At 44.0% G+C, this 24356-nt stretch overlaps 2 protein-coding genes across 2 annotated transcripts in view; one reads left to right on the plus strand and one right to left on the minus strand.

Moving 5' to 3' along the window:
* CEP89 (centrosomal protein 89) overlaps window positions 1-24356 on the plus strand; it is a 154132-nt gene that overhangs the window by 111840 nt on the left and 17936 nt on the right. The window lies entirely within an intron of this gene.
* The window catches only part of LOC309565458 (E3 ubiquitin-protein ligase RNF182-like), a 28068-nt gene that overhangs the window by 3021 nt on the left and 691 nt on the right, over window positions 1-24356 (minus strand). The window lies entirely within an intron of this gene.

The raw sequence follows: 24356 nt of genomic DNA on the forward strand, positions 1-24356 counted from the left end.
CATTTAAACACCAGAATTGGCAGGTCCACCACTGGCACCCTGTGCTTTTTACAGGTGAGAGCAGGTTCACCCTGAGCACATGTGACAGATGTGCAAGGGTCTGGAGAAGCCGTGGAGAATGTTATGCTGCCTGTAACATCTTTCAGCATGACCTGTGGTGGGTAAATGATGGTCTGGGGACGCATATCCATGGAGGGACGCACAGACCTCTACAGGCTAGACAATGGCACCCTGACTGCCATTAGGTATCTGAATGAAATCCTTGGACCCATTGTCAGACCCTAAAATGGTGCAGTGGGTCCTGGTTTCCTCCTGATGCACAACAATGCCCGGCCTCATGGGGTGAGAGTATGTAGCCAGTTCCTGGAGGATGAAGGAGTAGATACCATTGAATGGACCTCACGCTCGTGTGACCTAAATCCAATAGAACACCTCTGGGACATTATGTTTCGGTCCATCCAACACCGCTAGGTTCCACCTCTGTCTGTTCAGGAGCGCAGTGATGCCCTGGTCCAGATTTGGAAGGAAATACTCCAGGACACCTCCGTCGTCTCATTAGGAGCATGCCCCAACGTTGTCAGACAAGCATACAAGCACGTGGGGGGCCATACAAACTACTGAGTACTGAATTGCTGCAATGACACTTCAGCACAATTGACTAGCCTGCTGCATCATTTTTTCACTTTGATTTTTGGGGTGTCTTTGAATTCAGCTCTCTGTAGGGTGAGAATTTTCATTTCCATAAAACGATGTGGCATCCTTTCGTTCCTAACACTTTACCCTATTTCAGTATAGATATCCAGCATGATATTTTTCCCCATTGAGAGCTGATGTGTTTTTAAAGTGTACCTATCATTTTTTTGAGCAGTGTATGAAGATTAAAGGGGTTGTAAAGTCAGAAGGTTTTTTATCTTAATGCATTCTGTGCATTAAAGTGGAGTTCCACCTGTTTTTGTGTTTATTAAAAGTCAGCAGCTACAAAAAGTGTAGCTTCTGACTTTAAATAAACACACACTTACCTGTCCCCCGGTCCAGCGATGCGGCCAGCGGGAGCCTCGGTTCTCTCCCTCTTCTCCCCACGGTGCCGGCATCTCTAGTGTGGGCACCCGGCTGTGACCGCTTGCGGCTTCACAGTCGGGTGCGCACTACACATGCGCGAGTCACTCTGCACGTCTTGAGTGGATAGGCAATCTTCTGGGACCTGCCAAATGTGGCACATTATGGGGTCAGGAGGCCTTAAAGTGGAATTTCCATTTTTGGGTGGAACTTGGCTTTAAGATAAGCTTTCTGTGTGCCCTCTCAGCCCCCCACTTACCTGAGCCCCATCTCTATCCAGTGATGTCTACGAGTGCCTCACTCGCTCGCTCGGGAGGGGACAGGAGAGGCGAAGAGGGACCCTGGGCGCTGCTCTGTGCAAAACCACTACACAGAGGAGGTAAATATAACATATTTTAATAGGAAAAAAAATGGGACTTTACAATGACTTTAATTTAAGCACTTAACATATTGACAGAGAGCGCTGCACACTTGAAGGTAGTATAGATTCATTGCATTTGCACAGGTGGTTTGATGCAAACTGGTGTTCAGCTGCCTCCTATATTATTCAGTTTTTCAGCACGGTTTGCTTAGATTTGGCAAAAGGGATAGCGCAGAAGTTTTATTTATACAAACACTCCAGTTATGGCTGCAAAGCTTCTCTCAGGGTGAGTTTACTGATGGTGATAACAATGGACCATGGCTTTGTTATGTTTTATTCAACTGGTAGTCTTCATCGGAAACCTGTGTGACAGGGTGACAACACAGGAGCATGATTGGCAGACATGAACAGAGTGTTGTCACCCAAAACCGGAAGCGCCGGAACAGGAGCACCAGGCATTATGGTAATGCATGCTGCAGATTTACAAATATGGAAAACCGCTTTAAAAAAAATGACATATGATATTATTATATTACATTAATGTGATTTGCATTTACATCTACATCTCAGCTGGTTTCAGTGTTTAAGGTGCCTCTAAGCCTTTAACATACCCCAGTTGTGTTTCCTTTTTTCTATTCTTGACACTCTAAATTGGATGTTATTTGATACTTACCTCATAGATAAAACTACAACGGGTTGAGGGAATCATTAAATATACTGTATGCCTTCTATTCTGAGCCAACAAATGCAGATGGATTCTTTATTCTGCAAAAGGCTGCAGCCCTCATGAAGACATAATGGCAGCAGGGCACTTGCGGCCTGTCACTCGCTATCTGCAAAACTGTCATAATAATGACATGCCAGCTGCCGTGACGTCCCGATCTCCACTGTGCGGTTTTACTGTTCTGAATAATGCATGGACTGCACGATGGGAAGCCAAGGGTTGTGCTGAGGTCTATAGAATGCTTACACTTCATTATTTACCATTCAGTCTGTCTGATCCCTCCACGATAGACGAGGAGATACACACAGCAACAGGCTTGTATACATTGATCTCATTTTTTTTATTTAGAGTTGGGCCATAATGAATTAAAACAGAGGTCCTAAAAATACACCTACCCTTTCTGGATAAAACATTTTAAATCATATATACACCTCTATAGTGTGTGTGTGTGTGTGTGTGTGTGTATACATATGTATGTGTGTGTGTGTGTGTGTGTGTGTGTGTGTGTATGTATGTATGTATATATGTATATATATATATCATATACACACACACACCATAGTACCAAAAGTATTGGGACGCCAGCCTTTACACGCAAAACTTTATCGGCATCCCAGTCTTAGTCTGTAGGGTTCAATATTGAGTTGGCCCACCCTTTGCAGCTATAACAGCTTCAACTCTTATGGGAAGGCTGTCCACAAGGTTTAGGAGTGTGTCTATGGGAATGTTTGACCATTCTTCCAAAAGCGCGTTTGTGAGGTCCGGCACTGATGTTGGACAAGAAATTCATCCTAAAGGTGTTCTATCGGATTGAGGCCAGTCAAGTTCCTCCACCCCAACCCATCTGGATATTTATTTTTATTGTTATGGAGCTATAAATGTATTTATTTATTTTATATAGAGTTCAGTTGACGTCTTAGATATTCGTCCTACTCTCCCATTATATGCTTGTACTACATTGTGGAGCATTCACTGAGGGAGGGTTTTATAATGGCTGCTCCTGTTGGACAGGTCTGTGAATTCAAATGAATAGGCCTACCTCGCAACTGTGAGCAATGTTCATGGGTGCTGCACAGTGGTATGGACTTTTAGTGGTTAAAATGGGCAGTGTGGAGGAATCCTAACACCTTCTCATCCCCTGTTAAATGCCCTCTGAAAAAATTTCCATCGCAGAGGGCTAACACAAGTGTAAAAAGAGACCTAAGTGAGTTTTGCCATCATTGTCATTACCCAATGCTGAATTTGGCACAACTTATTTTGAGGGAGTCCAGAACTGGGCTGCATATACATTATTAAAATATATAATATATATATATAAATATTAAGACTGCGTTGTATTAGAAATTGGTCATACAGGGGTAGCCAATTTTCAGCTCCCAGATGTTGATTTTAGGACAAGCTCAATGAGGGTATGCAATTGAAGAAAATAATAAAGGTACCTACGTCCCGGATTATATTGAAAGAGAAAAAGAGGGGCAAAATGGGACTTTTATAGGGGTACCGTCATAAGACCAATATGTATGAATAGAACCAATATATTTAAAAACTTTCAAATACATTTTATTGAATTGACATAGTATATTAAAAATGTTGCATTACTATTTAATACAAAGAACAATATCAAAATATCCTTAAAAGAAAGGCAAAAAAAAGTAGCATAACCATAAGTAGCACAATAGTTTTCTACATGTAGGGACGGTTGTTCAAACAGACCCTTGTTGACCAGTAACACTAGAGGCTGGTCGGCTTGAATGCAGTAAACAGAAGTGCCCAAAAGGTGCCCAACATGTTTCGCGGAAGACTGCTTTTTCAGGGGCAATTGAATTCGTATACATACATCATAAATGCTACTAGAATATAGAAACAATATATAACTATATCAATTAAATAAAATGTATTTGAAAGGTTTTAAATATATTGTTTCTATTCATACTTATTGGTCTTATGACGGTACCCCTATAAAAGTCCCCTTTTGCCCCTCTTTTTCTCTTTTTCAGCTCCCAGATGTTGATGAAGTAAAAGTCCCAAGAGGCATTCCAAGACTCTTGATAGCCACAGGCATAATTCCCAGAGGCAGAGGCATAATGGGATGGCTGGCATGTCTACTATGGCCACCCAGCTGTGACAGCTTGCGGCTTCACAGCTGGGTGCGCGAGCAGCGCTGCGCTTTGCAACCGGTCCTAAAGTCTTCTAGGACCTGTCATGTCCCAGAAGACTTTGGGAAGGAGAACTTCTGCTTCTGATCACCTAAGATGACCAGGAATGTAAGCGGGAGCAGGTACCTGTCAAAATCGGGTACCTGTAACCCCCCCCAAAAGCTCCGTTTCACAAACAGGAGCCAGGGAGGAGGCCTTAAAGCAGAAGTTCCACTTTTGGGTGGTACTCCGCTTCAAGCTGGTGTGTGAAAAATTGTGTCAAGCCAATAGAACTTATTGAAATGTCATTGTGTGACAAGTTGATGAAAAGCATGATGTTTTGCGATTGGCGTACTGAACTGCATGGTGGCACTATGTGGTTTGGGTCACTCGTGGCTTAACTATTAATGGCATCCCTGTGCATCTGCTAAAGAGCAGCACAGTTTTGTGCATCGGGAAAGTGCGCACTTTTTCTTTTTTTTTTCCGAATGCAAGTCTAAATTATCTCCAAAATAGTCTCTTGTTTGATGACTGCTCACAGCCTGACAGGTTATCAGTTGAGGCTCCCATATGTTTGTTCCTTCTGGCTGGGGTTCCTCTTTAATTCGACTGGCAAAGTTCAGGCCTAAAGGAAAGTAGTGATTTCTCAGCGAGGAGAAGGGAGGAGGTACTCTGCTTCTGTCGTCTCCAGTGCTGGATGTGGGTCGATAATGAATACAAACATACAGCCATTCCCCAGTGTCAACTGAGTCCCAGCAGTGGCAGGAGGTCACATAATACACAGTGACTGATGTGACATACACATTTGTGTGAAAAATCCCACATAGCCTCCTTTGGAGAGGAAGTGTGTACTTCACTTGCGGTTTAATTCCATCCTGAACTGTGTGATTACCCAACAAAAGCTTTTCACAGGTCCTTCCAGTGTCCTTTCTAGAAAACTGTGACTGCCATTTTGCAGGCTGTGCTAATATTGACAAGGTCACTGATGGTAGGGACTCTGCAAGAGTAGTGGGGCTCATGAATTAAAAATGAAAGAATATGATGAGGTTGTTTTTAGCAGCCAATCTGGTTGCTATACAGTGGGTACGGAAAGTATTCAGACCCCCTTAAATTTTTCACTCTTTGTTATATTGCAGCCATTTGCTAAAATCATTTAAGTTCATTCTTCTTCCTCATGAATGTACACATAGCACCCCATACTGACAGAAAAACACAGAATTGTTGACATTGTTGCAGATTTATTAAAAAAGAAAAACTGAAATATCACATAGTCCTAAGTATTCAGACCCTTTGCTCAGTATTTAGTAGAAGCCCCCTTTTGATCTAATACTGCCAGGAGTCTTTTTGGGAAAGATGCAACAAGTCTTTCACACCTGGATTTGGGGATCCTCTGCCATTCCTCCTTGCAGATCCTCTCCAGTTCTGTCAGGTTGGATGGTAAACGTTGGTGGACAGCCATTTTTAGGTCTCTCCAGAGATGCTCAATTGGGTTTAAGTCAGGGCTCTGGCTGGGCCATTCAAGAACAGTCACGGAGTTGTTGTGAAGCCACTCCTTCCTTATTTTAGCTGTGTGCTTAGGGTCATTGTCTTGTTGGAAGGTAAACCTTCGGCCCAGTCTGAGGTCCAGAGCACTCTGGAGAAGGTTTTTGTCCAGGATATCCCTGTACTTGGCCGCATTCCTCTTTCCTCGATTGCAACCAGTCGTCCTGTCCCTGCAGCTGAAAAACACCCCCACAGCATGATGCTGCCACCACCATGCTTCACTGTTGGGACTGTATTGGACAGGTGATGAGCAGTGCCTGGTTTTCTCCACACATACCGCTTAGAATTAAGGCCAAAAAGTTCTATTTTGGTGTCATCAGACCAGAGAATCTTATTTCTCACCATCTTGGAGTCCTTCAGGTGTTTTTTAGCAAACTCCATGCGGGCTTTCATGTGTCTTACACTGAGGAGAGGCTTCCGTCGGGCCACTCTGCCATAAAGCCCCGACTGGTGGAGGGCTGCAGTGATGGTTGACTTTCTACAACTTTCTCCCATCTCCTGACTGCATCTCTGGAGCTCAGCCACAGTGATCTTTGGGTTCTTCTTTACCTCTCTCACCAAGGCTCTTCTCCCCCGATAGCTCAGTTTGGCCAGACGGCCAGCTCTAGGAAGGGTTCTGGTCGTCACAAACGTCTTCCATTTGAGGATTATGGAGGCCACTGTGCTCTTAGGAACCTTAAGTGCAGCAGAAATCTTTTTGTAACCTTGGCCAGATCTGTGCCTTGCCACAATTCTGTCTCTGAGCTCTTCAGGCAGTTCCTTTGACCTCATGATTCTCATTTGCTCTGACATGCATTGTGATCTGGAAGGTCTTATATAGACAGGTGTGTGGCTTTCCTAATCAAGTCTAATCAGTATAATCAAACACAGCTGGACTCAAATGAAGGTGTAGAACCATCTCAAGGATGATCAGAAGAAATGGAAAGCACCTGAGTTAAATATATGAGTGTCACAGCAAAGGGTCTGAATACTTAGGACCATGTGATATTTCAGTTTTTATTTTTTAATAAATCTGCAACAATGTCAACAATTCTGTGTTTTTCTGTCAGTATGGGGAGCCAAGTGTACATTCATGAGGAAGAAGAATGAACTTAAATGATTTTAGCAAATGGCTGCAATATAACAAAGAGTGAAAAATTTAAGGGGGTCTGAATACTTTCCGTACCCACTGTAACCAACCCCCTGGTATTTATCCATTTTTCATCCATGAGACCTAATGCTTCTGCAGCATCCCTATCATCCATTATCTTGTCAATCTTGGTGATGTCTTTTTTTTTTTTTTTTTTGTGCAGTCACCCGGCCAATGCATATAAACGGCCAGGTGGAAGCTTCCTCCTTCTGGGTGGACATTCCTGAATGTCCTTAAAAAGAAGAGAGATTGCGCGGCCACATGCACGCGCAGCTGCGCAATCTTGGTGTGCCTGTTTCCCCAGGACACAGCGCAACACCGCTCGGCAGGAGGGCTCTGTGATTGGCCCTCCTGATCACATGACCGCTGTGTCCAATCACAGCCATCATGTAATGTCAACACAGCCATTGTAACGGCGATCGGCTCTGCTTCTCTTCACACAGTGTAGACTCTATAACTTTCACACAAACCTATTATCATAAACTTATCAGGATTTTATTTTACCAAAGACACATAGCAGAATACATTCTGGCCTAAATTTATGATGAAATTTGATTTTATTGGATTTCTTTTGAAACAAAGTAGAAAATACTGGGTTTTTTTTTTTCACAATGTTCGCTCTTTTGCGCTTAAATCGCAAAAAATAAAAAACCCAGATGTGAATAAATACCACCAAAAAGAAATCTCTATTAGTGTGAACATAATGATAAAAATTTCATTTGGGTACAGTGTAGCATGACTGAGTAATTGTCATTCAAAGTGCGGGAGCACTGAAAGCTGAAAATCTGGGAAGGAAGGGGGTGAAAGTGCCAAGTATTGAGGTGGTTAATATCACAGAATCCGAAGGGTTATAGCATGTAGAGTCCATCCTTCATTGGAGTCAGCTTCTCCGCCTTCCTGCAAGAAACAGGCCCACCTATGGAGCCAGTGCTCCAGGGTGCAGAATATAAATAAAGCCTCCAGAAAAAGAGATTGTTTGTCCAAATCCTCATGTTTGTGTACTCAAAAAAGAGGAGAGCTGCAGTAATTTCTACTACTAGTTATCATCAATCTGGCTAGTTGTTCACCTTCAATGTAGACCGCCAGTGGAGCACACTGTCTTTGGCAATGGCGGCTGGTGCTTAGTAATTAGGGGGGGGCGGCAAACCAATGCGCAACCCCCTCACCCATAACCCCCCCCCCCCCTGAGGTCGGTCGGGTCAGTCAGTCAGCCATGCGACACATCCCCCCCCCCGTCTGCCTTCTTACCTCCTCCTTCCTCCTGTCCGAGCCGGGGAGTTCTTGATGGCTGAGCCTCTGTCCTCCTCCAGCTGTGTCTCTTCTGCCTCTTCCTGGCCACTGGCCAGTAAGATCGCTTCTCCTTTTCAGCCAATTGGGAAAGGGGTCTAACAACCCTCTTTCTGACTGGCTGGGAGGAGAGTCAGTGTGGCAGTAGCAAATATTAATTCGCTATTGTCACACAACTGGATGGGCTCAGGGCGCAATGCTCTGCGCCCTAAGCCCACCCTTTTTTGAAGCCTATTGGAGCCTCTGGCTCTAATCACATGCTTAAAAAAAAAAAAAAAAAATCCCCTATTGGAATCCATGCGTCCGGCACCCTGCATGTAGATTAGGGGCCGGACGCATGGATGGGATGGGGGGGCGGCGCCCCCAAAGAACGGGCCGCCCCTGGTCTTTGGTAAGAAGATACAAAGTCATTTGCACTTCAAGTAAATGCATTTCATGTATTTATGGTAGGGACGACATCACAAAGCCATAAGAAATTGACGTTTGGGGGAAGAGTCACTTCTTATGTCTCCTTGAGGAAGGGACCCAGTGAGGCCCCTAAAACTTTGGTTTCTTTTGACTTTCTGAAGCCATCTTCACAATAAATCTGTGAAACACATTTATTTGGAGTGCGGCTATGTACCTTCTTTTTATTATTATTATATAGGATTTATATAGCGCCAACAGTTTGCCCAGCGCGTAACAAAATGAAGGCAGACAGTACAGTTACAATACACTTGGTATAAGAGGAATCAGAGGGCCCTGTTCATTAGAGCTTACAATCTAAGAGGGAGGGTCAATTGATACAAAAGGTAATAGCTGTGGGGGATGAGCTGATGGAGTAAGTGAAGTAGGGTATTAGTTTGAAGCCAGATAGGCTTCTTTAAAGAGAAGGGTTTTCTGGTATCGTCTAAAGATGGATAGATTAGGAGACAGTGGGACAGATTGGGGTAGGGAGTTTCAAAGGATGGAAGAAGCTCTGGAGAAATCCTGGAGGCGAGCATGGGAGGTTGTGACAAGGGAGCTAGAGAGCAGGAGGACCAAAGACCTTCTTGTTTTGATATGGCACCATCCATAGCAATCACTTTGAGCTCCCACCAATTACTGGAGGGTCAAGTACTACACGGAGTGCCGCTTCTATTTTGACTTTGAGTAAAAATATCCTTATATCCAACCAATGTCAGGATCCTGGTAATTGTAAAGTCATTTATATTGGTAGCTGTAGACCACCTTGTCTAATTGATGGCACCGGCATGTATCCAACCATGCTCTCTTCTCCTGCATTTACTGCGGGCAGGTGGCACGGCTAGGCAGGATGACGTACATGTACGTCACCCAGCCGGTTCCAGGTTAGGGGCGCTCAGTACACCGTTCCAATGACTGCTGTCAACCCAGGGATCATGTGGTCACATGATCACAATGTCAACAAAGCTGTTCTAAATAAATTTATTGATAAAACCTGTGTTTTTCAAAAAATAAAAAACTCAGTGGTGATCAAATGCCAGCAAAATAATGCTCTATTTGTGTAAAAAAAATGATATAAAATTAATCTGCGTAGTGTTGCATGATGTAATAGCCAATTAAAGAAGTGCAGTGCTGAATAGTAAATAATGGCCTGGTTTTAAAGGGAGTAAAACCTTTGAAGGTCAAGTCTCGGCAGGTGGCCTTGGCGCAGAGAGGCCGCATATTTGCTGTGTGGAAAGTGCGCTCCCGGCACAGTCACCAGCCACTAATGGAAAGCTTTCCGATCATGTGACCACTGTGACTGCCAATCACGGTGGTCACATTATAAACCCCGCCCCCACCTCCCGACATCAAAAACCCTTAAAAGGCTTGGAGGCCCCGACTCCAAGGGGGTTAAGCTAATTGCTGTGTCACTAGCCAATGTTTCTGCCATATTGTATGCGACCCCTGGGTTTTTCTTGCACGTTGCTGTGATGTCATTAGGTGCTAGGGTACTAATAGGCTTGTATTTTCAGAAATATTTATCCTGCTTATAATGTTCCACGTAGTACACATTACAGGTACTTTCATAATTGAGGTGTCAAGTGTTCGACGATTAAATACGAAAGATGCGATCTTCGACTGCTGGAGGACCTGTCTCCTAGTCAAGGGCACCGCTTTCCAAAAAAACGTTCATTAATATTAATTTCCACTAATATTATATTTGACTGTGATTCATCCATTATTAATATGCCGGGAGATTGAAAGCGTGCATTAGCTGTCTGACAAATGTTCTTCAAGAGAGACTAAATTAGCGGCATAATTTGTACTCTCACCACTGAGCCCCAATGACAGACTGCTATTAACGGCGCCGGGTATCATTGAATGGTATCAGTGTCGTATAATTAAAGTTGCTATCGGCTCGGGAACAGCTCATCTGAGAGTGTGAGAGCGTACGTCCTGCAAATAAGCCGAGGCAAATCACCGCAGTGATTCCAGGTCAGCCCGCAATTAACACTTTTCTTTTTTTCGCCTTCTGTGCCGCCTTATGTTTGAGTGCAGACCGAGGCGTTGGGTGCAAAAAGAGACATTTCAGTATAAAATGGGGTTGTATCAAGGTTGTGCATAAAGTGAAAAATGACCCCATTCTAATCCTGGAATATTTTTATTTTTCTTTATTTTCAAATATATTTTAAATCTGAGCTCCAAGCAGATCTAAAAGACACAAATTTACAATGTAACGCTTTAGTCATTATTATGTCATTTATTGGTATTGTTTAAATGCAAGCAGTTTAACCAGTTCTGGGCCGGGAAGGTTTCTCCCTTAATGACCAGGCCATTTTTTGCGATTCTGCACTGCGTTATTTTAATGGATAATTGTGCGGTCGTGCAACGCTGTACCCAAATAAAATTGACGTCCTTTTTTTCCCACAAATAGAGCTTTCTTTTGGTGGTATTTGATTACCTGTGCGATTTTTTTTTTTTTTTTTTTTTTTTTTTGCGCTATAAACAAAAAAAAAGAACGAACATTCTTGAAAAAAAAAAAACAATATTTTTCACTTTCTGCTATATAATTCCCAATAAAAAAATGTAGAAATCTAATTCTTTCATCAGTTTATGCCAATTTGTATTCCGATACATATTATTGGTAAAAAAAAAATCCCAATAAGCGTATTTTGATTGGTTTGTGCAAAAGTTATTACGTCTACAAACTAGGAGAAAGATTTATGTAATTTTTATTTGATTTTTTTCACTAGTAATGGCGGCGATCTGCAATTTTTAGCAGGACTGAGACATTGTGGCGGAACAGATGAGACCCCTAACTGACATTTTTGGGGGGACCAGTGACATTACTACAGTAATTAGTGCCAGAAATATGCACTGTTAGTGTAATAATGACACTGGCAGGGAAGGGATTAACCCAGAGGCGATCAAAGGGTTAGGTGTATGCCTTGGGGGTGTTTTCTAACTGTGAGGGTGATGGGCTTGTGGAATCAACACAGAGACCTGTGATCCTAAATAGGAGGATCACAGGCACTCTACGCTGATTCCTGAGAGAACAACGGTCTGCTGTGTTTACAACAGCAGACCTCTGTTCTCTCTTCACGGGGAGCGATCGCGGGTGCCCGGCGGCAATCACGGCCACTGGTCCCGTGAATCCGCTTCCCCTCTGGCAGATGGGGGCGAGCGCACCCTCAGGAACGGCGATTCGTGCAGCCGAGCCAGCCTGCCGCAGTATATCTCCGGCGGGCAGTTGGCAAGTGGTTAAGCAGGGCTGTTCATAAGGCAGTACAGTCAGCCTTCCTGTACTGGGCCTGGGCCCCATCAGTTCAAAAGTGGGGCCCTGGCATCTGCTGAGCTGGAGGTCTGACTACACGGTCTAATTGAAGACACCAATCTCCTCGTCCTTCTCCCTCTGGCTGCACTGCAGGGGTGGTTTTAGCACATGCGCTCCCTTCCATCTGCTGTCTAGGCCCCCCTGTGTGCCCGTTTCCCCCACAGACGTCCCTCCCGCCGCCCGTGGTGCTTCTACCGGCTCACCCATGTGATCGGCAAGCAGGAGAAGGAATACATCGGTGGCGCAAGTTCACCATAGAGAATACAGAGGACCAGATGGTCCCCGGCAGTCTCTATGACTCTCGGAGGCCCGGGCACGACGTTGTGATGTCATGTCCGGCCTGGTAGTTGTAATTACTACTGAGATTTCGGCCTGGAAATGCTGAGATAGTTTTGATGGGGTTTTTTTTTTTTTTTAATCAGTCTTTCCTGCCTAGAGGAGAGATGTGGGGACCTATAGACCCCACATCTCTCCATAAAGAGGACCTGTCATGCCCTATTCTTAGTACAAGGGGTGTTTACATTCCTTGTTATAAGAATAAAAGTGATAAAAAAAAAAACACACAGAAGCGAATGCATACGCTCGTCACGCCCACATATATAAACCGCATTCAAACCACACATGTGAGGTATCATCGCAAAGGTTAGAGCGAGAGCAACAATTCTAGCCAAAGACCTCCTCTGTAACTTTAAACTGGTAACCTGTAAAAAAATGTAAAGCCTCACCTTTGGAGATTTTTAAGTACTGAAGTTTGGCGCCATTCCACGAGTGTGCGCAACTTCAAAACGTAAAATTTTAGGTATCAATTTACTCAGCGTAGTATCATCTTTCATATTAAACAAAAAAGTGGGCTAACTTTAGTGTTTTGGTTGTTTTTTTTTTTTTTTTTTTTTTTTTTTTTTTTACGTTCGTGAATGTTTTTTTTCCAAAAAAAGTGTTTGAAAAATTGCTGCGCATATACCATGTGACAAAAAAGTTGCAACGACCGCCATTTTATTCCCTAGAGTCTCTGCTAAAAAAAACCCCATGATAATGTTTTGGGGTTCTGAGTAATTTTTTAGCAAAGAAAAATGATGATTTTTACATGTGGTAGAAGTGTGCCAAAATAGGTCCAATATGGAAGTAGTTAAAGAGGAAGTAAACTCCACCCCAAAAAAAAAAAAAAAAAAAAAAACCCTGTAAGACAAAGGCATATTAAGCTAGTATGCATCGCATACTAGCTCATTATGAAATACTTAACCTTAGAACGAAGCCCCCGCAGTGTCGCCCGCTCAGTATGGGACAGGATGGCCGACATGTCCGGCCGACCTGCTTCCTGGTTCTCATCCTCCGGCCAACTGTTGGGCCGGAGGCGCGATTACATCACTGGCACAGGGCTCTGAAGGAACGGCACGGGTGGCCGTTCCTTTAGAGCGCATGCGCCAATGACATCATCAGCTGCATACACTGTAAATATCTCCTAAACGGTGCAAGTTTAGGAGATATTTATAGCACCTATAGGTAAGCCTTAATATAGGCTTACCTATAGGTAAAAGTCTTAAAGAGGGTTTACAACCACTTTAACACACATTATGCATGCATGCTCTACTGCTGTCACTATCAGTAAAAACCGGCCCTGGTTGTATGTACACGAGAAGAGGATGCAGAGAGGCTGCAGGAGATGGAACAGCATGAAAACCATCTTTTTTCTTTTTTATTTTTTTATTTTCTCTGCCTTTAAAAAGTTAATTCTGTATTTGTTAATCATGGCAGCAGTCAGAGCAATCCAAATGAAACTTGCAGTGAGACCGAGATCCCCCTGTCAGTTGCAGTGAAGGGAGTTGACGTTAGTGCACCACTCGGAGGTGTAGGAGCATCATTAAGGAGAAGAAAGGGTGGCACTCGCCAACCCAGTGCATTAGTACATAGATGAATGTGGTCTCAGCCAATGTTGCTCCAGCCACGTCCTCCTGACCTCTGTGACCAAGCCCTGGTGAGTGGGGCGAAACATGTCAGGGGGACGTGGCTGGAGCAACGTTGCCTGAGGCCGCATTAATCTACTGACTAATGCAATGGGTTTGTGAGCGCATTTCTTCTTTTTCATAAGGGCAGCAGAGCAATTGCATTGAAATACCAATCTCCACTAGAGGGAGACTCCAGGTCTGTTTATGTAGTAGACAGCAAGAATCTATAACGTGAAGGTTAGCTCAAAAATTACTTTATGATAAACACGATACTTCCATTCTAAATAGATATTCACTGCAAATACACAAAAAATTTACTTTGAGAGGTTTTTGTTTGGAGAAAGTCTGTTTGTCCCGTTTTAAGCATTGCTTGCAAATATTGGGCCCTTTAGGGCCCCTGTGGAAGGCAGTAATGGGGGCCCTCAGCCATTCTATAGGTTGTTTAAAATGTATCCCTTTGAGCAGATGCCATCTGATGCTTCCCTCTTTAATACTAAAGAGCGCAGGTCATTGCCATTCCATTTCATTCGGAACACCGCACATAAACGCTTTGACCTTTCATGGCCTCCAGTCCCTAGACACTGAGCTTTGTGAGACATAAATACAAGGCCAGAGGTTACGCTCTTTAATAATTGACGTTTGTGGATTATGAGGCTAGTTTTTATTGAGCTTTCAGTGCTAGAATACATACTAAAGTAGCATAATTGTACTCTTCATTTTACTTATTTATCTAGTAATGACTATTTTTACAGCAGAAACTTGTTTCCACCAGGCCCTGCCCCCGAGAAATTTCATAAACAAATTGACTTGTTCCCCCTCCTCCCAATATCCCCAGTGGTCCTCAAGGAGCTTATAATCAAAGGTGCTTAGCTTACATGCATACATACACATACTAGGGCCCAGGGGCTGGCTGGCAACCTTCGGCCCAGGGGGCAAGTACAAACCAGAAGTCCATGGTGCAGCAAACTGGCATCTCTCCCACTATCCCTCTTCCTGGCTTCCTCCTGACCCCCATTTCAGGCTGAAGCTCCGCTCCAGGTACTCTTTACTGACTGGGTTCCTAACCTTGTCAACAGGGGGCGGTTGGGGGGAGCTGGGACAGCTCGATCAGGGCTAGCCAGGGGAGAAGAGTCTCCAGTGGTGCATGGAACTGGCCTCTGTTCTGGCACAGTTTACACCATCCATGCTGGGGGAGAGACCTGCACGTTGTCCTTGTCTTTATCCCTCACTCAGTAGGTCAGTGGTGGAGATGTTTTACTTCTCTTTACCAGGAATCCTTTAGGCATGTCTGTGGCAGAAGTGGTGCAGCCTTTTTATGGGGCATCAAAGCGGCCCGGGGGGCTATTGCCCCCTGGCCCAGTCCTCCCCTGCTAGGGCCAATTTAGACAGGAGACAATTAACCTACCAGAACATCTTTAGAGCATGGAATATCTTTAGAGAACTATTAGTTCCTCCAGACATTGCTAGGGGTTCCTTGAACAATGAGCAATTTCTGCCTCTCAGATAAGTTCCAACTGACACCATTGATCTTTTTAGCTCTCTGTAAGGGGGGAATTCTTCCCAATGACCACATGTGTAAGGAGCATTCCTCCCACTGACCATCACACCAACGCATCATGAGTTGTAGCTATAGTAACTTTTAGCAGGGGTTCCCTGAGACCGGAAAGTTATTTTAAGGGTTCCTCTGTGTTAAAAAGGTTGAGAAACGCTGATTTAGAGTGTTGAAAAAAACGTAAGCACCTGAAGAAAACCCTTCATGCGTGTGGTGCCCTGGATTGGGGTTCCAGCCAAGGAACCTAGTGTTTAAGGGCAGATTTGCTAACTACTAATGCTGCCCACAGACTATAAATCTCGGCTGGTTCAATAAGACCCAGCCGAGATTCGAACCATGTATGGGCAGGCTGTTCATTGATAGAGCACATTGGGTACAACCAGCCTGCCGGATTTACTTATGATTATTGCTAGCGGCTGCTATAGCTGCTAGTAATAATCACTGCAATAATCACTGTCCCCGCCAGGAGGATACAATGTCTCGGCAGGGGGATTCCGTTGTCAGTCCTGCCTGTGTTGATGGGGGAATCGTTTGAATTTCTTTCCTGCTACCCGTGGGTACAGGAAAGAAATTCACACCCTCTCTGGACTGGCCTAAGCCACTGCGCTGCCTGTTTTATACTTACATAATCTTACCAAGCAGCAAAAAAAACTTTAGTCCAGGCCCTCCCTGATGTCTGTAGCTGTAGCTGCCATGACACAATTAATCCTCAAAGTTTAAAATAGAAGCAGTGAAATCCTGCAAGTCAGGATTCTTCCAATCCTCTCCTGTTAGTAGGTGGCTCTGGATGATGCAGAGAGTGGTGCTGATGTGATAACATCAGTGCATTGTGATTTCGGGGCAAAATGGTGACAGCCCTCAGGGTTGGGTCCAAGACATCCTGGACTCACAGTCCTTCCTCAGTCTTCTAAGTGGTGCTGGACATCATCGAACCTGGAGGACTGAGGGCATCTTGTGATGAAGAAGAGGTACTGCAGAATAAAGTTGTATTTTAGCCAGAGCTTTTAAAGAGGAAGTAAACCCTCCTCTGCAAGTTGTACCCATAGGTAAGCCTATGATAAGGCTTACCTATAGGTAATGTAAATATCTCCTCAACATGTACCGTTTAGGAGATATTTACCTTAAATGCAGGCAAAGACATCACTGGCGCATGCGCTCTGAAGGAACGGCTGCTGGTGCCATTCCTTCAGAGCCCCATGACGTAATCGCGGGTCCAGCCAATCAGATGGCTGGATGCCGCAAACCCGGAAGAAGGGTGACAGAACATGTCACCCATGGGAGAAGTGAGCGGTCGGCGCTTCGTTCTAAGGTAAGTATATCATAATGAGCTAGTATGCGATGCATACTAGCTCATTATGTGTTTGTCTTTCAGGTGTACTTTTTTTGAAAAATTCTGAGGTTTATAACCTCTTTAAGAAGGTCCAGGGTTGTGCTTTTACAGCGAGTAAAATTAAGTATTGAACACGTCCCCATTTTTTCTAGGTGAATATATTTCTAAAGGTGCAATTGACATGAAATTTTCACCACGTTGGTAAAAACAACCCATGCAATCCATACATACAAAGAAGCCAAAACAAAAAAGGTTAAAAAATGAAGTTATGTGTAATAAAATGGAATGCACAGGGAAAACGTATTGAACACATGAAGAAAAACAGGTGCAAAAAGGCATGGAAAGCCAAGACACCAGCTAAAGTCTATCAGTAATTGGAAAGCAATCTTGCCCCTTGTCAGTGAAAATTACGGTAATATCAGCTGGTTCAGTCTCAACTGATGGTCTATAAAAAGGTGTATCTCAAGACCTTCACAACCCTATTGTTTCAAAACATACTGATGGTATTGGTTACAGAAGGATTTCTAAACTTCTGAATGTTCCAGTGAGCACTGTTGGGGCTATAATCCGGAAGTGGAAAGAACATAATCTCACCATAATCTGGCCACGACCCGGTGCTCCTTGCAAGATTTCTGATAGAGAACTGAAAATAATTATCTGAAGAGTTGTCCAAAGAGCCAGGTACCACTTGTGGAGAGATTCAGAAAGACCTGGAATTTAGTAGGTACAATTGTTTCAAACAAAACAATAAGTAATGCACTCAGCCGCCATGGCCTGTATGCACGCTCACCACGCAAGACTCCATTGCTAAAGAAAAAGCATGTTGAAGCTAGTTTAAAATTTGCTGCACAACATTTGGACAAGCCTTTGGGATACTGGGAGAATATAGCCGGTCAGATGAGACCAAAATTGAACTCTTTGGATGCCATAATACACACAATGTTTGGAGGTCAAATTCCACATCACCCCAAAAACACCCCAATACCAACAGTGAAGTTTGGAGGTGGGAACATCATGGCGTGGGGCTGTTTTTCAGCATATGGTACAGGCAAACTTCATATCATTGAAGGAAGGATGAAAAGAATAATGTACCAAGATATTCTTAATAAAAATCTGCTGCCATCTACCAGGATGGTGAAGATGAAACGAGGGTGGACATTTCAGCATGACAATGATCCCAAACACAAAGCCAAAGAAACTCTCAATTAGTTTCAAAGAAAGAAAATGAAAAAGTTGCTAGAATGGCCCAACTAATCACTAAACTTGGATCCAATAAAAAATCTATGGAAAGAACTAAAAATTAGAGATCATATAAGAGGCCCACGGAACCTTCAAGATTCGAAGTCTGTGTGGAAGAATGGGCCAAAATCACACCTGATCAATGCATGCGACTAGTTTCTCAATACAGGAGGCGTCCTAAAGCTGTCATTACCAATAAAGGATTTTGTACCAAGTATTAAATACATTTCAGTTAGCATGTTCGATACTTTTATACTTTTTCCCGGTGTCATTCCATTTTATTACATATAACTTCATTTCTGAACTTATTTGTTTTGCTATTGGTTTCTTTGTATGTATGGATTACATGGGTTGTTACCGACATGTGGTAAACATTTTGTGTCAATAGCATCTGAAGACTCCATTCACAATAGGTCGGATCCGACTTCGGGGCGACCTGTGAAGTCGCGTGCAGCACGACTTCGGCGCGACTTGCACTGACTTCATAAAATGAATGTCTATGCACGTCGCTCCGGGTCGCCCCGAAGTAGTACAGGACCCTTTTTCTAAGTCGGAGCGACTTGTGTCGCTCCTATTAGAACCGGTCCTGTGCTACACTATGGGACGCGACGGTGCGTGACTTGTCAGGCTGACCAAGTCGCACCAGTGTGAATGGAGACTTAGAAATATATTTTCCTAGAAAAATGGTGACGTGTCCAATACTTATTTTACTGGCTGTAAACATCCTTCTCCTATAAATTTTAGGGACAAGTTACCCATTAGTGCATGCAGCTAGAGAGGTCAGTGGGGCATGTAAAAACAAATTTACTGCTTTTATATGTTCAAATCTCTTTATCCTGGCCATCTACATCCAGGTTTTTCTTAACAGGTGTCCTGCTGACACTTATTTGACCTCTTTTTAGATGTCATCAAGCAGACTTTAAATTCCCATTGACTTGTTATGGGATAAAAACATCCTGTGTACACATTCCCCAACAAGATATATCCTCACTGGGCATGCTGAGGCTGGAAGTGGAGAGGCTGAAAGGCCCGGTTTGCCCACCTTGTATCTAGACCCCTTTATTCAACAATTAGAATAACGGAGCAGTCAGGGTCATGATGTTTAAGTGGCTCTGTGGCAACACTGCCTGCCCTATGCGGGTCTATGTTGGCTTTCCAAAAACTTAGCCCTTGCCACAGGAACACACCATAGGGTCAGTGAGGGTGGACATTGAATCCAGGGAAACTGTCTCTTTGCCCATTTAGGTGTACATACGTGTAGACTTGTAAAATAGTGGTGGATCACAGGGAGGGTGAGTGTATGGAGGAGGGTATGCTAGTAAGATGCTCTGAAATTGTAAATGTCTTTTTAACCTACTATTATGTTTTTGGATCGTGTGGGTTACTAAAACAAAGCTATGCAAAAAGAACAGAGATAACCTATTCAATTTCACACCAGTGGTGTTCTTTTTTGGAAATTTTTTTTTTATTACACCAGTGGCGTTCTTATTGGGACATCAGGCCTGGCCTCTGCCCTACCAGAGTTTGATTTTAAGGAAATTCGAAATGTAATAACTGCAATATGTCCAAAGTGTAGAATGAGTTCCACAAATATGAGTACATTTTTAAAGGTTTTTTTATTTGTTGCCTTTTGGTCTGATAAATATTTAATTGAAAGTAGTTTGTCCAATAGTTCCAAAAACAATTGAAGAAACAAGAACTCACTGCTCAAGGTGGTGTAATTGCCTGATGACCCACACCGGTGCATGCCCCGGCTCGCCTCCCTGAAAACTCGATAAAGGAAAAGGAATTGGCAGCACTCCAGGTAAGGTCAAAATCCAGATTTATTGACTGGACATCCAAATATGACAATTGTGACAAGGTAGACGCGTTTCACACACTGACTGTGTGCTTTAATCATGATTAAGCACACAGTCAGTGTGTGAAACGCGTCTACTTTGTCACGATTGTCATATTTGGATGTCCAGTCAATAAATCTGGATTTTGACCTTACCTGGAGTGCTGCCAATTGCTTTTCCTTTATCGAGTTCCAAAAACAATACCTGCCAGATCCATACCGGAGATCCTGCCATAAATTCAGTGAGCGCCTAACTTCTGTGCTTTCTGCCTCTCAAGCAGTGTGATCAGCCCTTTTCAGGTTTCATCTGTGAACTACAGATCATCTTCTTCCTTATCTCCATAACATAGGGGGGTCCAAATCAAGAGTGACCATGGCCTTTGGTGACAACGCTGTTCCTCCATAGATGGAGAATGGTTGGTGTTGTCACCCTACAACAGGAAGTGTGTTTCTGGTTGGCTCACCAGGTCAAAAAAAAAAAAAAAGGGAAAAGAGCCAGAAAATGGGGAAAAACAAATGCAGCCACTACATCTGAAGATTGAAGATCAGTTGCAATATATATGTTTTTTTTTTTTTCTAGATACTTTAAGCTGTCACTACTCCTTTAAAAAAAAAAAATTGACTGTATCAAAACATTCCAGTTCTCTATTAGAGTGTTTTTGGCCCTTAAACATGGGTTGATCATTTTCGTTGTTGATGAGCTGTCTTCAGCTCTAAATTGCTTAATACATCATAGAAAACCTTTTAGTATTGTTCAATTCAATTAGCAAGACCAAGGGGTGCAGCTCATCGGATGAGGCGATGCAATGTTGCCTTAGAAACCACGTTTTTTTTTTTTTTTTTATCAATGAGGAGGATGCTCTCTGTCCAGGACCATTTCCCAGGAATTGTAACACTTTCACAGATAAAGGGGGTCACCATCTTGCCTTGCAATATGCCACTGATCCCCTTTGGCATCAGAGAGGTTAAGCAGTCATGACTATAGCTGGTTGGTCTCCAGAGAAAGTACTGGCTATCTTCTGAACTGCAGCCCGCTATATCTACTGTTTTCTATTATCTCTGCTACGGGTAAACCTTAAATGATGCAGTGGTTAATAAAATCTAGCTATGGATTGTGCATGCACACCAGCCAATTTAAATGCAGATAGGTGCAGGATTTTTTAAAGGGTTGAATTATTCAGGAGCCTGGTCTTCATTCTTTTTTTTTTTTTTTTCTAAATATGGATTAGACAATTCATTATCTCTCATAATTAATGGACACTTTTTCACATTATTATTCTTTAAGAAACCATTTAGCTTTATGACCTTGAGCCAGAAGCTTGACATTGATTGTAGAGCTATTGCTACTCCTGGTCTGCCAGCAGCCTGCAGAGGTACTACAACTGCTAACATGCATGATTGCGGGCATCAGGCTATATTCTGGTGAGGGAAGTAGATGGGAAAAGATTGGGTTCTTCCAAATGAGCAGTTTTTACAGGTCACTCCTTAATATGGTAATCTGACAAGGAAAAACTGCACATTAGCTGTGGGTCCCTTCAAAGATACCCATATCCTGCCACATAAGCACCCTTCCCGTTGGTCACGCCATTGCTTCCTAAAGCCAAAGTGGTCATTGAGGACCCTTATATGATGTAAAAGGCATCTCAGAACAAGTGATCCAAGCATGCAGTTGCTGCTCAGTTTGTGCTACACCCCCATTCACTTTGTACCAGCAGTTACTGTAACGGATCTTAGTACCCCAGGTGGGCACATCCGCCGGACCTGTGTCTCCTGTCCTCCAAACGCACCCACAGCCTGCGGAGAAGCCATATCCAGCCCTTAACCCCTCAATCACGAGACAATCCACACAGGTGTTGAGGGTTAACCATGCAGAGCTTAAACTGTTTATTACATTCCAAGACATACAGTACATCTCTGTGGAGGATGGAAGGATCTACCCCTGATGGTGCAGCTCGTGGCTTAGCGCCTCATGCCAGAGTTGCCGGCGGATCACATCCTCCCAGCCGAGCATGGTGTGCTCTGTCGCTGGTCCCCGATGGTGCTTCCACATGCCTTGCAGCCTCCTCCCGAACTCCGCTCTCATGCTGGCTGGTCCCCGTATCACTCCTCGGCATCTGCCCAGATCTTGAATCCTGTTGGTGGTTTGGATGTCCTGGACTGCAGGAGACATCCCACCGCTGCCAACCAATGTAACGGATCTTTGTACCCCAGCTGGGCACATCCGCCGGACCTGTGTCTCCTGTCCGCCAAATGCACCCACAACCTGCGGAGAAGCCATACCCAGCCCGTAACCCCTCAATCACGAGACAATCCACACAGGTGTTGAGGGTTAACCATGCAGAGCTTAAACAGTTTATTACATTCCAAGACATACAGTTTTACACACAGTTAGGGAAACTCCCTTTAGCCTTGCCACAGCGGGGGAAGGGGACAAGGACCAGCCAATGGGAACGGAACATTTGTACATTGAAACAGGCAGTCTTAATACACACCCCCTGCGGAGAGATGTCTCCAGCTCAGACCATTGTCTGTGTCATGAATCCACACACTTAGACACAGAAACAGGAGGGGGGGGGGAGAAGGGCGGTAGCATTACATTCCAAACACTTGGTTCTTAAACGTATACACATGCAATAAACATAATGCATACATGAAGGAATATATACAGTGGCTGTGTTTGCCACAGTTACCAGCTACCATTACTTGTGGTCAGCTTGTGTAATGGGCTCATGTTTAGTTTGCTCCTCATTCTGGACCTGGGCACCCTGGATACCAACAGGTTTTGTGGGTGATACGGCTCTGACTGTTGCAAATGCATGCAGAATTTTTTTTCGTGCAGACTGTGGCGGTTCAGATACACTGGCTCTACAGAACTAGGCCCAAGTGACTGCCTTAATCACCAATATAGTAATCCTTCATTGGTCAAGCCCCTTGGACACCTGTAGGGCTTTTGGTCCTGTGAGATATCTGGCTCTGACTAATGCAGTTGCATGCAGAATATTGGTGTGCACTGTGGCGGTCAGGCATAAGCCCTACAGATATGGGCCTTGGTGGCTGCCTGAATCAGTAATATGGAATCCTCCATTGGTCAAGCCTCCTGGACACCTGCAGTGCCCAAAGTACTGTGAGAGATACAGCTCTGACTGGTGCAGTTGCATGCAGAATAATATTTTATCTTTTGGTGGAGACACGTGCTCTGCAGAACTGGGCCTGGGTGGCTGCCTGAATCGCTGATATTGTAATCCTCTGGTCGAGACTACTGTACAGCTGCAGAGACCTAGGTCTTTTGGGTGATCTTGCTCTGGATGGCACAGTTATGAGCAGGATATTTTGGTGCAGACTGTGGCAGCCTTGGGCCCATAGGAGGTCTGGGCCCTGAGTAATTACCTAAGTTTACCCATATGGTAATCCAACACTGGGGGCAGGGCCAACTGGTCATCAGGCAGCAGGGCCCATTGATGCCCAGCATATGACATCAGTGTGAGCCACAGATGTCTATAGACAGCCCCCTTTCCCCCTACAAATGTGATTAGGAGCCCTCATGGAAGTAAGACTCTAATGTATGTATAGTCCTCCTGTATCTCCTTTTTAGTTCTTCATTTTGCCTACAGTAAAATGAATCTGTATAGAAGGCCATAAATTGGGAGCTGTAGGGGTAACATTACACACCATGTAATCGGGGGCATTAATACTCTAAAATTAACCAATTAAGTTGTAATATGGCCAGTTGTGAACCAGAGTGTCAGGAGTTTGGGCTCATTCTGTCTGTATTTTGGCCCTCAGGTAGCCAGTCTACCATCATGGCTCAGTTAAGGTAGAGGTGCTGTTATATGGCCCTAACATGGCAGGAGGTTTGCTTTAGACTACATACGGTTACTTGTTAACTCTGCAGTGATTTTGCTTATAAGTGGTTGCACTGTATCTGCAATGGCAGGCTGTTACTACTGATCACATTGAGTCTATATTTATGTTTGCGTGGCACTGCACTACAGACACACACAGACCTGCTTAGGTGCATGTATGCATTAGTCGGCTACTATCTGAGCAATGGAAGTGGCCCTTTTAGTGTGCTTTTGGTGCATTCATCAATAAATAAACGCTTGTCATAGTAAACCAGCCACCTCAATATCTTATCATCTGGTCTTTGCCCAATTCACTGGTAGTAAATGGCTCCTGTATCAAACACTGGGCTGGAATACATAAACTGGACATATAATAAGCACATCAATCATGTCTGTTACACCTTGGCGCCTATATGGGCACATCTATTGTATGTCCATCAGACTGCCAGGTCTCCTGATTTCATAGCCTGCAGAGGCATTACAGATGCCAGGCTGTAGATTAGGGTCTGTTGCCTATAGCACATCATTCCCTACCAGCCATAAGTGATTGCTGTAAAACCGGCTCAGCAGCCCTGTGCTTGCAAACTGATGAGGGGCTGCAAGTCCTAGCATCTTTAGC

The sequence above is a fragment of the Pelophylax lessonae genome (genome assembly GCF_965119305.1).
Source record: "Pelophylax lessonae genome assembly, chromosome: 10".
NCBI lineage: Eukaryota > Metazoa > Chordata > Amphibia > Anura > Ranidae > Pelophylax > Pelophylax lessonae.